Raw genomic sequence first — 17,754 nt, 5'->3', positions numbered from 1 at the left:
TTTTCTATTCTTGTAGACAACATATAGATGGGTCCTGATGTTTTTATCCAATCTGCAACCTGTGCCATTTTATGGGAGCATTAGGCCACTCACATTGACAGTGATTATTGAAAGACATGTTTTTATTGACATCATGTTGCCTGTGAAATCCTTGTTTCTATAGGTTGTCTCTGTAAATTTCTGTTTTATGTCACTCTTGGGTTCTTTCTTCTTTTATAGAACCCCCCTTAATATTTCTTGTAGTGCCAGGTTAGTGGTCACATACTCTGTTAAACCTTGCTGGTTTTGGAAGCTCTTTATCTCACCATGCATATTGAATGTCAGCCATGCTGGATAAAGGTATTCTTAGCTGCATGTTCTTCTCATTTAGTATCTTCAATATATCTTGCTGACCCTTTCTGGCTTGCCAGGTTTCTGTGGACAGATCTGATGTTATTCCAATGGGCCTTCCTCTGTTTGTAAGGAATCTCTTCCCCTTAGCTTCTCTCAAGAGCTCCTGTCTATAATTATGATTCATCAGTTTCACAATAAAGTGTCTTGAGGTCTCTCTAGATTCATTGATCTTGGGGTGTTATCTTCTTGCCTCTAGGACATGAATACTGGTTCCATTCCCCTATTGGGAAAATTTTCGTTGAGAATTTGTTCCACTATATCTTCTAGTCTTCTTTCTTTCTCCTCCCCCTTAGGGATCCCAATAATTCTGACATTGGAATGTTTCATGGTGTCATTTATTTCCCTAATTCTGTTTTCATGGCTTCTAAGGTATTTGTCCCAGGCCTCCTCCTGATCATTTTTCTCTGTCAGTTTGTCCTCTAGATCACTAATTCTATCTTGTGCCTCAGTTACCCTATCTGTTAGAGAATTTAGATTAGATTGGATCTCATTAATAGCATTTTTAACTTCCTCGTGGGAGGCTTTCACTTCTGCCTTAATCGATTCCATGTTGTCATTAATAGTTTTCTCCAACCTAAACATTGCCTGGATAATTGTTACCCTGAATTCCCTTTCCAACATACTGTTTATGTCCATATCCAACAGCTCTGATGCAGAGGGCACAGTCTCTGAATTTTTCCTCTGTCAGGCATTCCTCCTCCTAGTCATTTTGGTGAGAAGTGGTTGAGAGGATGTATAGCTGAATATATCAACATGATTCAGGCAAGGTGCACTCTGGAATGCTTCTGAGCAATCAGAAGTCACCACCAAAAGAAAGGAAAAAGAAAAAAAGAGAGAGACAGAAAAAAAGAAGAGACAACCAAGCCAGAATGGGCCCCAAAGGTAAGATTTATAAGCTATACACACAAAAAAAGACTAACAAAAAAACTGACAAAAGTAAATGACAAGGAAAAAAAAAAAAAAAAAACAGACAAAATGAACCCCAAGTATAAGATTTATATGATACCAGAACAAAAACAAACACACAGAAACACTGACAGAGGAAAAAGATGGAAAGGTGGTTATAAATCCTCAATGTGGCAAGGAAGGTTATTTTGATTCTTCCTGGGTGTATCTTGATATCTTTGTTAAAGGACTCAACTTTCCAGAGAAGAAGAGAAAATAAAACTGGTTTATATATAGGGGTAGTATTGATTAAGGGAAGAGAATTACCTTGAAGCTTATGTCTATATGTATATTTAAAAAATAGAAAAGCAAAAGAAAAACACAGGTATATGTATGAAAAAAGTTCAAGTTAAAAGGTTATCATGGAATATGTTGTATTGAACCTCTTGTTGTAATGGTAAAGAAGTTAAAAAAACTGAAAAGAACAAGAATAGGGAGAATGAATTAAAAATAAAAGTTATATCTATATGAAATATACAGACTTTAGGGCAATACCAGGAGCTTAATATCCCGTTTTTGCCTGATACTGGGGCTTTACAGTTTTATGGGGACCCTGTGGTAGTTGTCCTCTTGTTTTTTTGGCTTGCTTTCTGGGGGAGGGGCCTGCCGCATTGTTTTTCAGTCAGTCTTGCTTGGGTTGAGTCCTCCTGCTCCCCACCATGAAGCTGGGCTCTGTGGACATCGGCCTTTTGTTCTCTAGAGGTTTTGTTCCATGGTGGCTTTTTGTGGCTTTCTGGAGGTTAAGCGGAAAGCAAACTGCACCCAGACGTCTGTCTGAGAGAAGCCTCAGTCTGCTCTTCTCTGGGTGGTCCAGAACACACAGACTCCCCCTCTGTATACTTTGCTGAACCATGCAACCTCCCACAGGCAGTGTGCACCACCAGCCTCCATCTCAGGGGTGCACCAAGCACCTGCTTGTATCTGCACCCCCATGCCACTAGCAATACTGGTCCAGGGAGCCCCCTTCCAGTGGCTGCATTTGCCAGGACTGCTGTCTGGGGTGCAGACCGCCCAAGAGATCCCAACCAAAGATAGCGCACTGAGGTTTTCAAGCCCAGGATGGGAGTGTTCAGACTCTAGGCCAGTCCTAGCGCCCACACAGAGCTCTCTTAGGTGCGGGTGGGTACCGCGGAGCAGTCCCCAGTTGTGCAGTACTCATGCAGAGTGCAAAAGGCTGTGGTTCTAGAGAGCACTGGCTGGCATCTACCCAGACTCCCTCACGCATGCGGGCATAAGTTCTCAGAGCCTAGTGCTGGTGCAACCATCAGAAAGCCTGGGGCTCAGGGACCACAGCCTGGAGGCTTTGCTGCACTCTCTCTGGCACGGGTGGTCGCCAGCAGTGGCCGTCCTGGGTCCATGGGCTTAGGCCCATGCCCATGACCACCTCATTCCACCAGTTGCCGCTTAAGATCTTTTACTCTTTTTGAGTACTTTTAACCAGACTCCAAGTTAATGCTAGTCCCCAATCACAGGACACTCTCATATTGGGGAATTACTTTCCAATGGGTCACTTCTGGTGGCTCCCTCCCCCTTTTGTTGATCTGCCGATAGCAGTCTGATGTTCCCACTCTGCTTTACCTGTCCACGGGCGTCTTCTGCCGTACTAGAGATCCAGAAATGTATAATTCTACATTTCAGGCTGATTTTATGAGTGTTCATAGTGTTCTGTGAGATAATTAGCTCACTTTAGGGAACTGTTTGAAACAGCGTCTCCTACTTCTCCACCATCTTACCATAAGTTTTTTTTTAACACATCTAACCTGTATTATAAAGAATAATTTTGGTTAAGCTTAAAATTTTATTCCACATCAAAAACAAACAAACAAAAAAAGGCACATGGAAAATAAGTGTGCATGAATGATAGCCAGAGGAACTGGTGCTTTGAAGAAAGTAAACTGATACAAATAACTGTCAGAAATGTTAACAGCCAAATATTTTCATTCTACACCCAAACTTTTTTAAAAAAATTTTTTTTCAATATAGTTTTCCTACCACCTTAAGAAAGGGTATTTTCTTCAGGAATGCTTGATGGTATTTGCCTAAGGACTGCATATTAAGAGTATTGTCAACCTAGAGGGGACCTGGAGGAAGGCAATAAAGATGTGAGAATACATTCTCACAAAATTCACATTTCCTTTTTATTTGAAAAGTTTGCAATTTTTTTTTTCAGCGCAGCCCTTGCTCATTTCTGATCTCATTTTCATCTTTCATATTCTGTGTAAAATTTCCAACCAGAGAAGAAACATTTGGTACCTTGGGTTGTTTGTCCTTTTATAGTCTTGCTGATCTTTGCGTCTGGCACCTCCGTACATTTTCTGGTTTCCCATGGAGTATGCAAAACCCAAAGAAAGGCTTATTTTTGTCCAAGATGGTGTCAAAGAACAATATCAAGTGTTCATGTAAGCACCTGCCAGTGGGTCAGCATTTAAAAAGCTCAGGTGGAAATTCAAAGAAAATTCAGACTCTTTCTTCAGACCTACTTTGATAAGTGATCTTGCTAACCTAATGTCACATTTTTTTTTTTAATGCTAAGCTTTACTAAACAGCATACAGATAAATCAAATATAAACTGCTAAACTACTTGCTGCACCAGCTGTAAAGGACAGATGAGTGTCTGACTCCTACTAGTTACTTTCCCCTCAGGGAAAAAAAAAAAAGGAAGCAGTTGCTCTGAGCAATTTCTATGAACTCATCAGTGCTGAGAGATAACAAGTTTCTTTAAGGATGGAAAACTATAAAGGTAAGATAGACTTGGTTGTGAAATTTCATTCATCATATACAAGAAGGTAAAAAGTTAAAATCCCATCCTCTTCCCCACAGCTCAATTTCTGGTATTTGGTTGAGGTACTCTATTAAAAGAATAAAGATAATTCTTTATATGCTTGCACCCAAAGAAAGGCATTGATGCTTGCAAACATGTTCAATGAATAGATTTATCTAGGTAATGTCATTGCAGGGAATTTAATCCTATACCATGTATTAGATTATAAAATTATTCACCTGTTTCTATGATATGTAAGTCCAACAGTTTACTTGAATGTGTAATTCACTAAATGCTAAGATAAATTGTTAAAATTGCCAAGACCTCCCTTTACCCTTCAAAAATGCATATAAATACTGCTTCATCAATAAAATAGTATCATCATATATAAACATCTATAAATCAATTACTTTTTATTTTACCTGCATCTGTTCTCACTAAACTTTACCTACAAGATTTCTGTCTCATGTTCCTGTGTGGCTCAGTCAGTTGAGCAACTCTCTTCGGATCAGATCTTGATTCCAGGGCCCTGGGATCAAGCCTTGCATCTTTGGGCTCCCCACTTGGCAGGGAGTCTGCTTCTCCCTCTCCCTCTACCCCTCCACCCTGCTGTGCTGTCTCTCTCTCTCTCAAATAAACAAAATCTAAAAAAGAAAAAGACTTGTCTTGGGGGGGGCGTGATTTTATTGATTTGCAAGACAATGTACTCCTCTAATAATACTCAGTCTTAACTGAGATTTTAGTTACTGTTTTTATACAACCAATATGAAATTCTTTGTTAAACCTCTTATCCTAACTCCCACCACCAAAATACCTTCTCAAAACAAATTTTTTGGCATTATTACTGTCTTCCTTCCATTTCTTTTAGTCCCAAATTCCTGGAATAAATGGCGAGCATTCTGTGATTCAGCCATAAGAAAAAATGCTTTCCTTTCCTTGGATTATGCATCATAAACAACACTGTCTACAGACACACACACACACACCCCTTCACTCATGTCACTGTCAATAAAGTCAGCTCTACTCTCAATAGTCATTTGGAGGCCTAGGCTCCTTCCATCTTGTGAAACCACCATGGAGGAGAGAGAGATTAACACTGTATTTTTACAATGAATTTCCTCACTTTATATGTCAATAATGCAATGGTGTGGAGAGTAAGTATACTAGCTCATGAGGCTATTGGATAAAGAAAAGAGGCACAAGTTATCATAATTTCATATAAAGGTCAGCTCCTTTGGAAAGTAAATCCAAACACCAACCTACAAGCCCCTAAATTTTTTTTTTTAAAGATTTTATTTACTTATTTGACAGAGACACAGCGAGAGAGGGAACACAAGCAGGGGTAGTCGGAGAGGGAGAAAGAGGCATCCCTGGTTCCCCATGAGGGGCTCAATTCCAGGACCCTGAGACCATGACCTGAGCCAAAGGCAGACACTAAATGAATGAGCCACCCAGGCACCCTGAATTGAAACTCAGGGTCCATACTTACTAGAGATATGACCTTAAGCAAATTAGTTATCATTATCTGTAATTCTGTGTCTTTATTATAATGTCAATATATTAAGACCACTTACATCATAAAATTATCCTACAAATTAAGTGAATTATTACCCATAGGGTATTAAAACAGCACTTATCACACAGTAAGTCACCTCTAATTTAGGCTTAGGTTTTTGTTGTTTTTTTCTTACTCTAGATTATAAATTTCCTTAGGTAGTAGCAATATAAAAATTTGAACAGTGCCTGACAAATAGTACTTGGAAATAAATACATGTTAAATGTATAAAATTACATGTATGTATCTCACATAATATATATACACAATATATACAATCTCGTGTTTTATATATATGTAAATATACACACACATTTTATATATAGATAGGTAGATACACACACACATACACACATATACATAATACATACACATAATCTCATATAATGCTTGCATGAGTCCAATAGGGTAGATAATTTTATCTCCAATTTAATAGATGAGGAAAGGATGTATTTCATTGTAAAAATACAGTGTTAATCTCTCTCTCCTCTATGGTGGTTTCACAAGATGGAAGGAGCCTAGGCCTCCAAATGACTATTGAGAGTAGAGCTGACTTTATTGACAGTGACATGAGTGAAGGGGTGTGTGTGTGTGTGTCTGTAGACAGTGTTGCTGCCCAAAGTCATCCCAGCTAATCAAGATTCAAATCCAGGCCTGTCTTTCTGTAGCATCCCTTTCCCACTACTGCACACTACCCAAGAATATGTAAGCCAATTTATTCATACCACCAAAATAGCATTTATACATATTTTGTTGTGTCTATCTTCTCCACTTCTGTGAATTACTCAATTAGAAGACAGCATGCTATATTAATTAATTAATGGCAAGCATTAAACACGTGGATCAAAATTTGGGCAGAGAACAAAGTGATTTAGGAGGTAGAGTCAGACAATTTCCAAACAATTAATTAATGTTTGGTAAGGGAAAAGTCACAGATGGCTGCAAGTTTTCTAGCTTTAGTCATTAAGATTTAGAGCTCTGGAAGAAGAGAAGGTTTGAGAAGAAAGATGTCTAGGCTGGGTGTCAAGTAAACAGTAGGCCAAACACACTCTGCTAAAAAAGAGTAGTCTGCTCTAGATATAGGTGTAGGATTAATCATCATATAGACAGACTAAAAAACATGGGAGAAGAAGAGTTCCCTCAGACATTTAAACGAGGCTTCTTTCTTTACAGTATGTCAAAATTCAAGTAGCATGGAAGCCAAGTGAATTGATAGTAATCTAACATCTCTTACTCTTCCCAATGTACCGCATAGTTTTAATGTATTCCCGGATATAATTACATAAAAATCCTTCTATTTCTTTTCCATCTCATTATTTCTTCTCTTGGTTAATGATATTAAGAAGTATTAAATTAATTAAACAAAGAAGCCATTAGACTGGGGAGGCTACAAAGCATTAGTAGCCTACATGAGCAAACCAAAATCTAAAACCAGAGTCTATGCCTGTAAATACACTCATATAGGAGAAAATGAAATTTGAGCACAACCAATCACAAAAAGCCAACTACACTTTCCCAAATAAGGCAACTGCTTATGGTATACCTAATCAATTAATTTTCTTGCTTTGCTTTCACATCTGTTATAAAAAAGCCTTTTACCCTATGTCCTGTCAGCAAAGTGCTCCTAACCACTTTTGATTTGGTGCTGCCTGATTCAAATCAATGTTTGTTTCTTGAAAATCTTAACATGACTTGATTTATCTTTTGCCAGAAGGTAAAAAAATGTGCATCACAAATGCAATATACTATGTCACAGTTTCTAGCAACTTCTAAATGAAGAACAGCAGCATATACGTACCAGCAAATAGAAAAAAACAATTATAGAATGTTAGGAAACTAAAGCTGTTAGGACACTAATGACAACCTATCTTAAGTGAAAGTCCATTTTATTGTCTTCCCAGAATCTAGTCCCCCTTCTGGTAGAAATATATCAGTTTTGTTTTAACAAAATAACCTTTCCCTGTTGGGCATGGCCTTGGTAAGACTGACTGTAAATAAATAAATAAATAAATAAATAAATAAATAAATAAATAAAATTTTAAAAAGACTGTAAATCAAGGGACACAAGTCTCCTCTGACCAATGTGTGGACAGATGACCTGAGTGTGGCCAATAAAATTTGGGTTATCTCTCTATCTGAAACTGAATCTTGCTCAGAAAGTGTGTTGATAGAACTTATTCTGAGTCCTAAAGCTAGTTAGCAGCAACCTAAGAACAAAATCCTACTTGTGCTTTCCAGAAAACTGCTCTATTCTGACTATGCTTTCCACTTTCCTAGGTGCTATAATATTCTATACCAATCACAGGAAATATAAATCACAATATACAATACTTGCCCTCCATTGACATTATTCAAGAGGAAAGACCTTTTTCATTCCATTTGTATGACAAATATCTACACAAAATTTTTTAAAGAATAATATCCAAATACTTAGTAGTCTACAAATAACAGTCGTTAGTAATATTTAAAATATTAGGAGGTCTTGTATAGTATTATGAAAAGAAGAGGCTCTGCAAAATACATCTCTAGCTCACACCCATATCAATCTCCCGCTATTCTGGAAGCAATGGTACACTTATCATTAAAAAAACAACTTATCTGGGGCGCCTGGGTGGCTCAGTGGGTTAAGCCTCTGCCTTTGGCTCGGGTCATGATCTCAGGGTCCTGGGATCGAGCCCTGCATCGGGCTCTCTGCTCAGCAGGAAGCCTGCTTCTCCCTCTCTCTCTGCCTGCCTCTCTGCCCACTTGTGATCTGTCTGTCAAATAAATGAATAAAATCTTAAGGGGGGGAAAAAAACTTATTTAAGTATTCTTTTAATTTACCTGTAGCTGATCTCCTGGAATGAGCTAGACATCTCGGAGCTGCGGGAAGAACAAGTGCCCTGAGGATAACGGAACAGTGCGTCAAGGCCATGAGCCCTGGAACCCTGGCTGAATTGGAACTGCACCTCAGGGCCTGGGCACCAGTATCCGGCTCTGCACCCCACCACCGCCAGGCCTTCGGTCCTCTAGATGGCCGTAGCTTTTCGGCCCGCGCCTGCGCAGTTCATCTCCCCCGTGAGGCCTCCAGTTCCTCTGTTGCACACATAACATTGGGCCCAGAGCCCATTCTCCCCACAGCCGGCCTGGCCCCCGGAGCAAAGCGCCAGCATCCCTGTCTTTAGGGGCGTGGGGAACGGCAGGCTCAAAGCATCCAGGAGTACTGGAGTTTGGTTGATAGTAGCCTAATGAGTCTGGGAGCAGAGCCTCCAGCGCCGGGGTCGCCCGTTGTTTCCCGACTCCCCTGCCGGCACCCGCAGATCTCCAAGATCTCGAGAGAAATCAGGCTTCTTCCTGGAGGAGTGGCTGTAGCAGCAGCACCTCACGCCCTGGTTGGGCTTTCTGGGATCTTGGCCTGATGCTGAGCGCTTCGCAGCCCTTTCTCTCCCTGCCCTCCCATCAGGACCTACGCTTATTCCTGCCACCTGAAGCCACGTCGTGCACCCTGCGAGCTCCATCTGTGGGCTCCTGTTTACCTTCCTGGGGCGCCCCACGTTCCACCCCACCACCAGTTCCTGGCCCTCGCCCTCTGGCTTCCCCCATAGTGTTCAAACGAGGTAAACACTTTGTTACAGAGGAGCCTGGCTAAGGGGCTCAGGTCCCCAGTGCTGGGTGCTGGCAGTCCGGCTGGGTCGGAAAGAGAGATGAAAGCCGCGAGGCTGTTCTTCGGGGGAAGAGCAGTAGCCGTGGACTCCTGGCACAAATTCTAGACACCTCGCGGCTACCGGGAGGCACAGCTGACCACAAGAATAATGGAACCGTGAGTTGGGGGTGTTCCGACTTTTTGACCTTGAAAGACGTAGTTCCTGCAGTCTGGGTCTGGCGCCGCAGGGCCGGCATTCTAGAATGTGATAGACTCCTGCTGGTTGCTTGTGCAGTTCCCTCCCCAAACCTGGCCTCATTGGTCCCTCTGTCCCTCGCACCTCTGTTGCGACGGAACCCACTCCTTCATGCCTTTCCAGGCCCCTGGAAAAAATCGTCGCGGTCTTAGTGTGACTCTGACCATAGTTTCCGAGGAGGTTTCGGAGGACTCAGGGTTGCTTGATGGGTGGTGTGAGCCCCACTCAAGAGAGACGAGTCTGGGCAGAGCTGCTGAAAAGCCTGGTCGACCGCGCTGTAGTTAGCTTGGCCCATACTCAGCTTCTTGCTTGGAGATGCCAGGCCAGAGAGATTGTCTTCTTAATGTGGTTGTGGCAAAATAATTTTGATACAGTTTCCTGATTGATCAGATGTGAGCAAGGGAGGGAGGGTGGTGGAACCTGTTTCAAGATGACACAAGTGGGCAAAGGTAAGCATCTGATGTGATGAGAATCATTATTCGAATGCTATGGAGGAGAGGCTGAGGTTCATGGCCAAAATAACAGTTACTTTGTGATTATTATAAGTATGTTCATACATGTAAATTAGATAATATAAAACAGACTCATAAATTATACATCTATGTAAAAAGTAAACAAATATGTAAACAATTATAATTTCATAATTCATCATTTTATTATTATCTTTTTATTATTACTATTATTTCTTGAGGTTTCATATTTGTAGCAACAGCAACAAAATGCCCCTATAAAGTTTTTCTATTTAAAAAAATCCCCTGGTTTATCTAAATTTAATTAATACTCTAGTTAGCCATTTTAGATTAATTACATCTGGGGTGATTAGAACCAATACTTCAGAATGAGATATTTGAGCTTAGTTCAAGATCTGGGAAAGGTAGTTAAGAGAAATATCCTGAAAGTGGAGAAGTGGGTAATTCTGGATTCATCAATCATCACTCTTTAGTCCTGGGCACAAGTCTTTGGTTTCTTACTCAAGTAGAACAGTCATCATGTGTTAAGCAAAGTGGAAAATTGGGATGAGAAAGCTCTAAATCTTCCTGCTTCGCTGTAATCAACAAGTATATTCTATGAGTAGAAGACAAGCAAATGGAAATTTAACAGTCTTCATATGGGGTAAAAACCAGTCTGCATGCAAGATAGTAAATGAGAATTGTGCCATGAAATAATTTTATAATGCAAGACTGGCTTTCTATAAGATGTCTAAAATTAGCTTTCAACAGAAGGTATTTTTTAATCTCCTCAATTACATTGCCTTTTTTATTCCCTCTTGTTGCCCGTTTTCCCTGTGTCTAGTATGTATATTACATTTTTCTTACAAACAGGCAGATTCATTTCTTGGGGGTTGGAAATTCTATTTTATAAGACTTCCCATTTTTTAAGGTTTTTACTTCTAAATGATACAAGATTATATATATATATATATATATATATATATATATATATGCACTTAGAATTTATTTTTAAAAACAGAACACTATTTAAGAGGAAATAATAATTACTCCTGATTGTTATTAGCCAGATTTATCCATTACTAACATCTTATCCTTTTGGATTTCAGTTGTCTTTTTTATTCCCTCTTTTATTTCTATGAGCATTATATATACTCAATAAGAATCATATAATGCAGAAAGTACAAAAAACCCTTGAAACTTACCCTGAAACAACTACTGGAAAATGATCACCATTACCTTTAGGTAAATACTATCCTAACTTTTTGGAATACACAGAGATAGGAAAGTATAAATGCATAAGGGAGACTGGTAGGTACATAAACAAAAAGATAGGGGATAGAACAATAAGAATAAAGAGGTTTTTTTTTTTTTAATTTAAAACATTTCATTTATTTTTACATAATAAGGAAAGAATAAACTAACAAAATTTAAACCTTGAATATTTCTTCACTACAGGAAATATTATTTCCTAAAGAATGTCATCTAGGTTGAAATGAAGAAAAACAGACTCAGATAAGCAGTATTTTTTATTAGTATAAGTATGCCCCATGCGATATTTTGTGTATACTTATTCTAAAATAATATTCATTGATTACCTGAAATTCAAAATTTAACTAACACATCCTGTAGCAAATAAAAATATCAGATACTCAGTTAAGTTTTAATTCCAGATAAACAATAAATAATTATTATAAACATGTTATCTGGCAACCAATACTGTATCAAGTTTGGAGTGGGACTAGAGAAGAGGAGTGGACCATTCCTGGAGGAGACATATGATTGGACTTTGAATCATTTCCCCAACTCAGAATGTAGTGCTAGAATTTTAATTCCAAAGAATTTTAATTCCTATTACTTTCACTTCACCTTTACCAGCAGGGATTTCCACTGTGCTTCTTCAGAAGTTAGGGGGAAAGGGGACCAACATTCTCTTTTCTTCCAGGTTTGGAGGTATTAGGAAAACTTCTCCCCTCACTTAGAGGGTTTCTGGACTTGAGGTTAGCATGAGGACCATACCAGGCTGTGCTTTTCAGAAAAGTGTGTTTTTTTGTTTTTGATTTTGCTTTTATGATTTCATTTATTTATTTATTTGACACAGAAAGAAAAATAACACAAGTAGGGGGTAGTGGCAGAGGCAGAGGGAAAGCAGGCCCCCACTGAGCAGGGAACCCAGTGCAGGACTCCATCTCAGGACCCCAGGATCATGACCTGAACCAAAGGCAGACACTTAACTGACTAAACCACCCAGGTGCCCCAGAAATGAATGTTTTATATTTTGCATAGGGTTTTGGTTTCTGCTTGTTTTCTTGCTCTGGATTTTGAATTAAACTACTCTAGTTACCCTATATGGTGTTGGCAAATTTATTGTTAGTTTTCTTCACGTTTTTTTGCTGATTGGACAGGGAGAGTGGAGTCTATAAAGAAGTTACTATCTTTCCTCTTAGCTCAGGGATACTATCTTTAGAATTTCTATTAACTCTATGTACTTGGTGAGTAAAACTATATAGGTAAATCTTGTACTAGCAAACCAAAGCTTTCACTGTTTTGGTTGTTGTATAGAATACCTAAAACTTGGGCCCTTGAGTCAAACTGCATCAAACTGCCTGGATTCACAGCTCTGTTCTACATTTTCTTCCCTGGAAACTTAGGCAAGTCTCAACCTCATTAATGCTCATTTCCTCACCTTGTCAATGCGGTGTAATAGCATTGCCTTTCTTGTAGACATTTTCTGAGAATGAAATGCAGTAAGGCAATTACTTAACAGTGTCTAGCACATAGAAAATGCTCAGTAAACATTGATGACTCTTATTATTTCAGCCATTAAAGAATATTCTTTATTCTTAGAATCACAAAACATGAGAACTGGAAGAAAACTTTGCACTTACTCAAAAAATATTGAATGCATATAGTAATGTATTCTTTCTAGGTGCCATGAATAATGAATAAGATAGTAGCATCCAATGTCACCTTTTGTCAGCATTACTGCTTTCCTAGAGAGGAGGAGTTATTAAGAAAGTTTGAAATTTATCTGTAATAAGATAAGCAGTTCTATATTTGGGCTTTTTTTTTTTTTCCTTAAATAACATGGTAAATTTAGGTGGTAGGAATGTTTTATGTCTAAATAAGGGTTTTTCACTGTTTGTGTTGTTGTGGAAGAGGGGACTTCCACAGGTAGTGAGGTAAAGATAGAGCAATATAGACAAGTAGATTGTAATATTTGGCTTAAAATTAGGAGGAAATAAACAGAGGTTTTCAGCAATTGAGCTCACTCTGATACCTCCCTCAGTGACAAGGGATGTCCCAGCATAGTGCGACACTATTTGTAGCTGGCTTTCTCCCTAGAGGCCTGTATGCTTAAGCTACAATTCATGTACTTCAACAACCTTAAGGCCCAAGAGAGCACACACCCTGTCAGATTTCATGCACAGACTTGACTCAACAACCTGACAAGCCTGGTTATTTCTCTTGTCTGAGCTCAGTTTTTATTTTAAAATGTTTCCACATTTTTGATTAACTAAGTGGTAAAAAAGGAAAAAAGAAGGAAAGAAAAGGGATATTTGGGGAATATCCCATCTAAACTATTGCTGCCTAAAGCTTCTTTATGAAATATAAAGATCCACATAATTACATTTGGCTATAGAGACTTACACTGATGAAGCTAAGATTATAAGTTCAATTCCCTCATGGGCCAATTAGCTTCTTTTGTTCCTCCTCCAGAAGTTATATGTAGTTATTCATTCAACCATTTATTAAGTGCTTAGTACTGGCTAGGCCTGAGTCACAATCTAAGGACAAATCAGTGCTTAGATAGGGCTAGCATTGGCAATCAAAGAGGATGTTCTGCTGATCATGCCCCTGATTCTATCTGCCCAAACTAAATGTGAGGAAAATCATAGAAATGGAAGAAAGAATGCAGAAAGGAATAAAAATGTATTACCATTTCCGGATACTAATCTGTGGATGAATCATTTTTTGTGGATAAATGAAAGGTTACTCATCTCAACAGGTACTGCTTTTATAAGCCAACATTCAGTTCACAACAATAGAGGGTAATGACAGTATGAAGCATGGTAGTTCTGTTGCAGGAAGTCAGAGAGTACAAAGAACAAAAGGCAAAATTGGGCTCCAGATTCATAGTCCTTGGGGAAAAGGACCTCATCAAGTAGTTAAGACAATTTGTTCATGAGACTGAAGTCTAGGCAACATTTCAAAAATGGGCTATTGAGATCCAGTCTAATCTAAATACTCTAACAGCTAGGGTAACTGAGGGACAAGATAGAATTAGTGATCTAGAGGACAAACTGATAGAGAAAAATGATCAGGAAGAGGCCTGGAAGAAACAGCTTAGAACCCATGAAAACAGAATTAGGGAAATAAAAGACACCATGAAACATTCAACGTCAGAATTATTGGGATCCCTGAGGGGGAGGAAAAAGAAAGAAGACTAGAAGATATAGTTGAACAAATTTTCAATGAAAATTTGCCCAATCTGGGGAATGTAACCGGCACTCATGCCCGAGAGGCAGAAGGATCACCCCCCCCCCCAACATCAACAAATCTAGAAAAACCTAGAGACACTTGATTGTGAGACTGATGAATCATAGTTTTAGACAAGAGCTCCTGAAGGCCCCTAGGGGGAAGATGTCTTACATACAGAGGGAGGTCCATCAGAATAATGTCAAACCTGTCAACAGAAACCTGAGAAGTGCTGGCAAGACATATTCAGGGCACTAAATGAGAAGAACATGCAGCCAAGAATACTTTATCCAGCAAGGCTGACATTCAAAATCTATGGCGAGATAAAGAGCTTCCAAGACCAGTGAGGTTTAAAAGAATATGTAACCACCAACCCAGCACTACAAGAAATATTGAGAGGGGTTCTATAAAAGAAGAAAAGAACCCAAGAGTAACTTAGAACAGAAATTTACAGAGACAATCTATAGAAACAAGGACTTCACAAGTAACATAATGCCAATAAAAACATATCTTTCAATACTTACTCTCAACATGGGGCGCCTGGGTGGCTCAGTGGGTTAAGCCGCTGCCTTCGGCTCAGGTCATGATCTCAGGGTCCTGGGATCGAGGCCTGCATCGGGCTCTCTGCTCAGCGGGGAGCCTGCTTCCCTCTCTCTCTCTCTCTTTCTCTGCCTGCCTCTCTGTCTACTTGTGATCTCTCTCTGTCCAAAAAAAAAAAATCTAAAAAAAAAAAAATACTCTCAACATGAATGACCTAAATCTTCCCATGAAATTACACAGGGTTGCAGATAGGATAAAATGACAGGACCTGTCCATATGCTGTCTACAAGAGACCCATTTGGAACCTAAAGATACATCCAGACTAGAGTAAAGGGATGTACAAGCATCTTTCATGCCAAATAAAGCTGGGGTAGTGATTCTCATATCAGATAAATTAGCTTTTAAACCAAAGACTGTAGTCAGAGATAAAGAAGGACATTAAATCATTCTAAAAGGGTCAATCCACCAAGAAGATCTAACAATTGTAATTATTAAATGCCCCCAGTACAGGAGCAGCCAAATACGTAAGACAACAGTTAATTAAGATAAAGAGTTATATTGATATGAATACGTTAATAGTAGGGGATCACAACATGCCACTCTCAGTAACAAACAGATTATCGAAGCAGAAAATCACTAAAGAAACAAAAGCATTGGATGACACATTGGCCCAGATGGACCTCATAGATATATGCAGAACATTCCACCCTAAAACAACAGAGTACTCATTCTTCTTGAGTGCATACAGAACTTTCTCCAGAACAGATCACATAGTGGGTCACAAATCAGGGCTCAACTGATGCCGAAAGACTGAGATTATTCTCTGCATATTCTCAGACCACAGTGCTTTGCAACTGGAAATCAACCACAAGAAAAAGTATAGAAAGAATTCAAACACTTGGAAGCTAAAGATCACCCTGCTTAAGAATGTTTGTATCAACTAGGAAATCAAAGAAGAACTTAAACAATTCATGGAAACCAATGAGAATGAAGACACATCGGAACAAAACCTGTGGGATACGGCACAGGTGATCCTAAGTGAGAAATAGATAAACATTCAAGCCTCCCTCAAAAAAATTGAAAAATCCAGAATACACCAGCTCTCTTTACACCTTAAGGAACTGGAGAATCAACAACAAATTAAGCCAATCCCACACACAAGAAGGGAAAGAATCAAGATTAGAGCAGAGATCAATGAGATAGAAACTAGAGATATAGTAGAACACATCAACAAAACTAGAAGCTGGGTTTTTTTTTTTAAAGAATCAGCAAGATCGATAAACCACTGGCCAAACTAATCCAGAAGAAAAGAGAGAGGACCCAAATTAATAAAATTATGAATGAAAAGGGAGAGATCACGAGTAACACCAAGGAAAGAGAAACAATCATCAGAAATTATTATCAGCAGTTATATGCCAAGAAGTTAAGCAACCTAGACGACATGGATGCTTTCCTGGAAACCTACAAACTTCCAAAACTGAGTCAGGAAGAAATCGACAATCTGAGTAGACCAATATCTAGTAACGGGATTGAAGCAGTGATCAAAAACCTCCCAGAAAGCAAGAGCCCAGGACCTGACGGATTCCCTGGAGAATTCTACCAAACATTCAAAGAAGAAATAGTACCTATTCTCCCAAAACTATTTCAAAAAATAGAAACAGAAGGAAAACTTCCAGATTCTTTTGTGAAGCCAGCATTACCCTGATCCCCAAACCAGGCAAAGACCCCATCAGGAAGGAGAATTTCAGACGAATATCCCTGATGAATATGGATGCCAAGATTCTCAACAAGATCCTAGCTAATAGGCTCCAACAGTACATTAAAAAGTTTATCGACCAAGACCAGGCAGGACTTATCCATGGGATGCAAGTGTGGTTCAACATTTGCAAATCAATCAATGTATTAGAGCAAATCAAGAGAAGAGAGAAGAACCACATGGTCCTCTCAATGGATGCAGAAATGGCATTTGACAAAATACAGCATTCGTTTCTGATTAAAACACTTCAAAGTGTAGGGATAGAGGGAACATTCCTCAACTTCATAAAATCTATCTATGGAAAATCCACAGTGGGTATCATCCTCAATGGGGAAAAGCTGACAGCCTTCCCTTGGAGATCAGGAACACGGCAAGCATGCCCACTCTCACCACTGTTGTTCAACATAGTACTAGAAGTCCTAGCAAAGCAATCAGACAACAAAAAGAAATAAAAGGTATTTCAAATTGGCAATGAAGAAGTCAAACTCTCTCTCTTTGCAGATGACAAGATACTTCATATGAAAAACCCAAAAGACTCCACCCCCAAACTACTAGAACTCATACACTAATTCAGTAATGTGGCAGGATACAAAGTCAGTGTACAGAAATCAGCTGCTTTCTTATACATTAGCAATGAAAATATGGAAAGGGAAATGAGAGAATGAATTCCATTTACTATAGCACCAAGAACCATAAGATACCTGGGAATAAACCTAACCGAAGAGGTAAAGGATCTGTACTCGAAGAACTACAGAACACGCATGAAAGAAATGGAAGAAGACACAAAAAGATGGAAAACCATTCCATGCTCATGGATGGGATGAATAAACATTGTCAAAATATCTATACTGCCTAGAGCAATCTATTCTTTCAATGCCATCCCTATCAAAATTCCACGTGCATTTTTCAAAGAGCACCCAAAAGTTCATTTTCTCAGTCTTATTTCATAAGAAGCTTGAAACATTTCCTCAACAAGCTGATTCAGCCTTCATAAAATG

Source organism: Mustela nivalis, assembly GCF_964662115.1.
Source record: "Mustela nivalis genome assembly, chromosome: 3".
NCBI lineage: Eukaryota > Metazoa > Chordata > Mammalia > Carnivora > Mustelidae > Mustela > Mustela nivalis.
Note: the sequence above shows the minus strand (reverse complement) of the source record.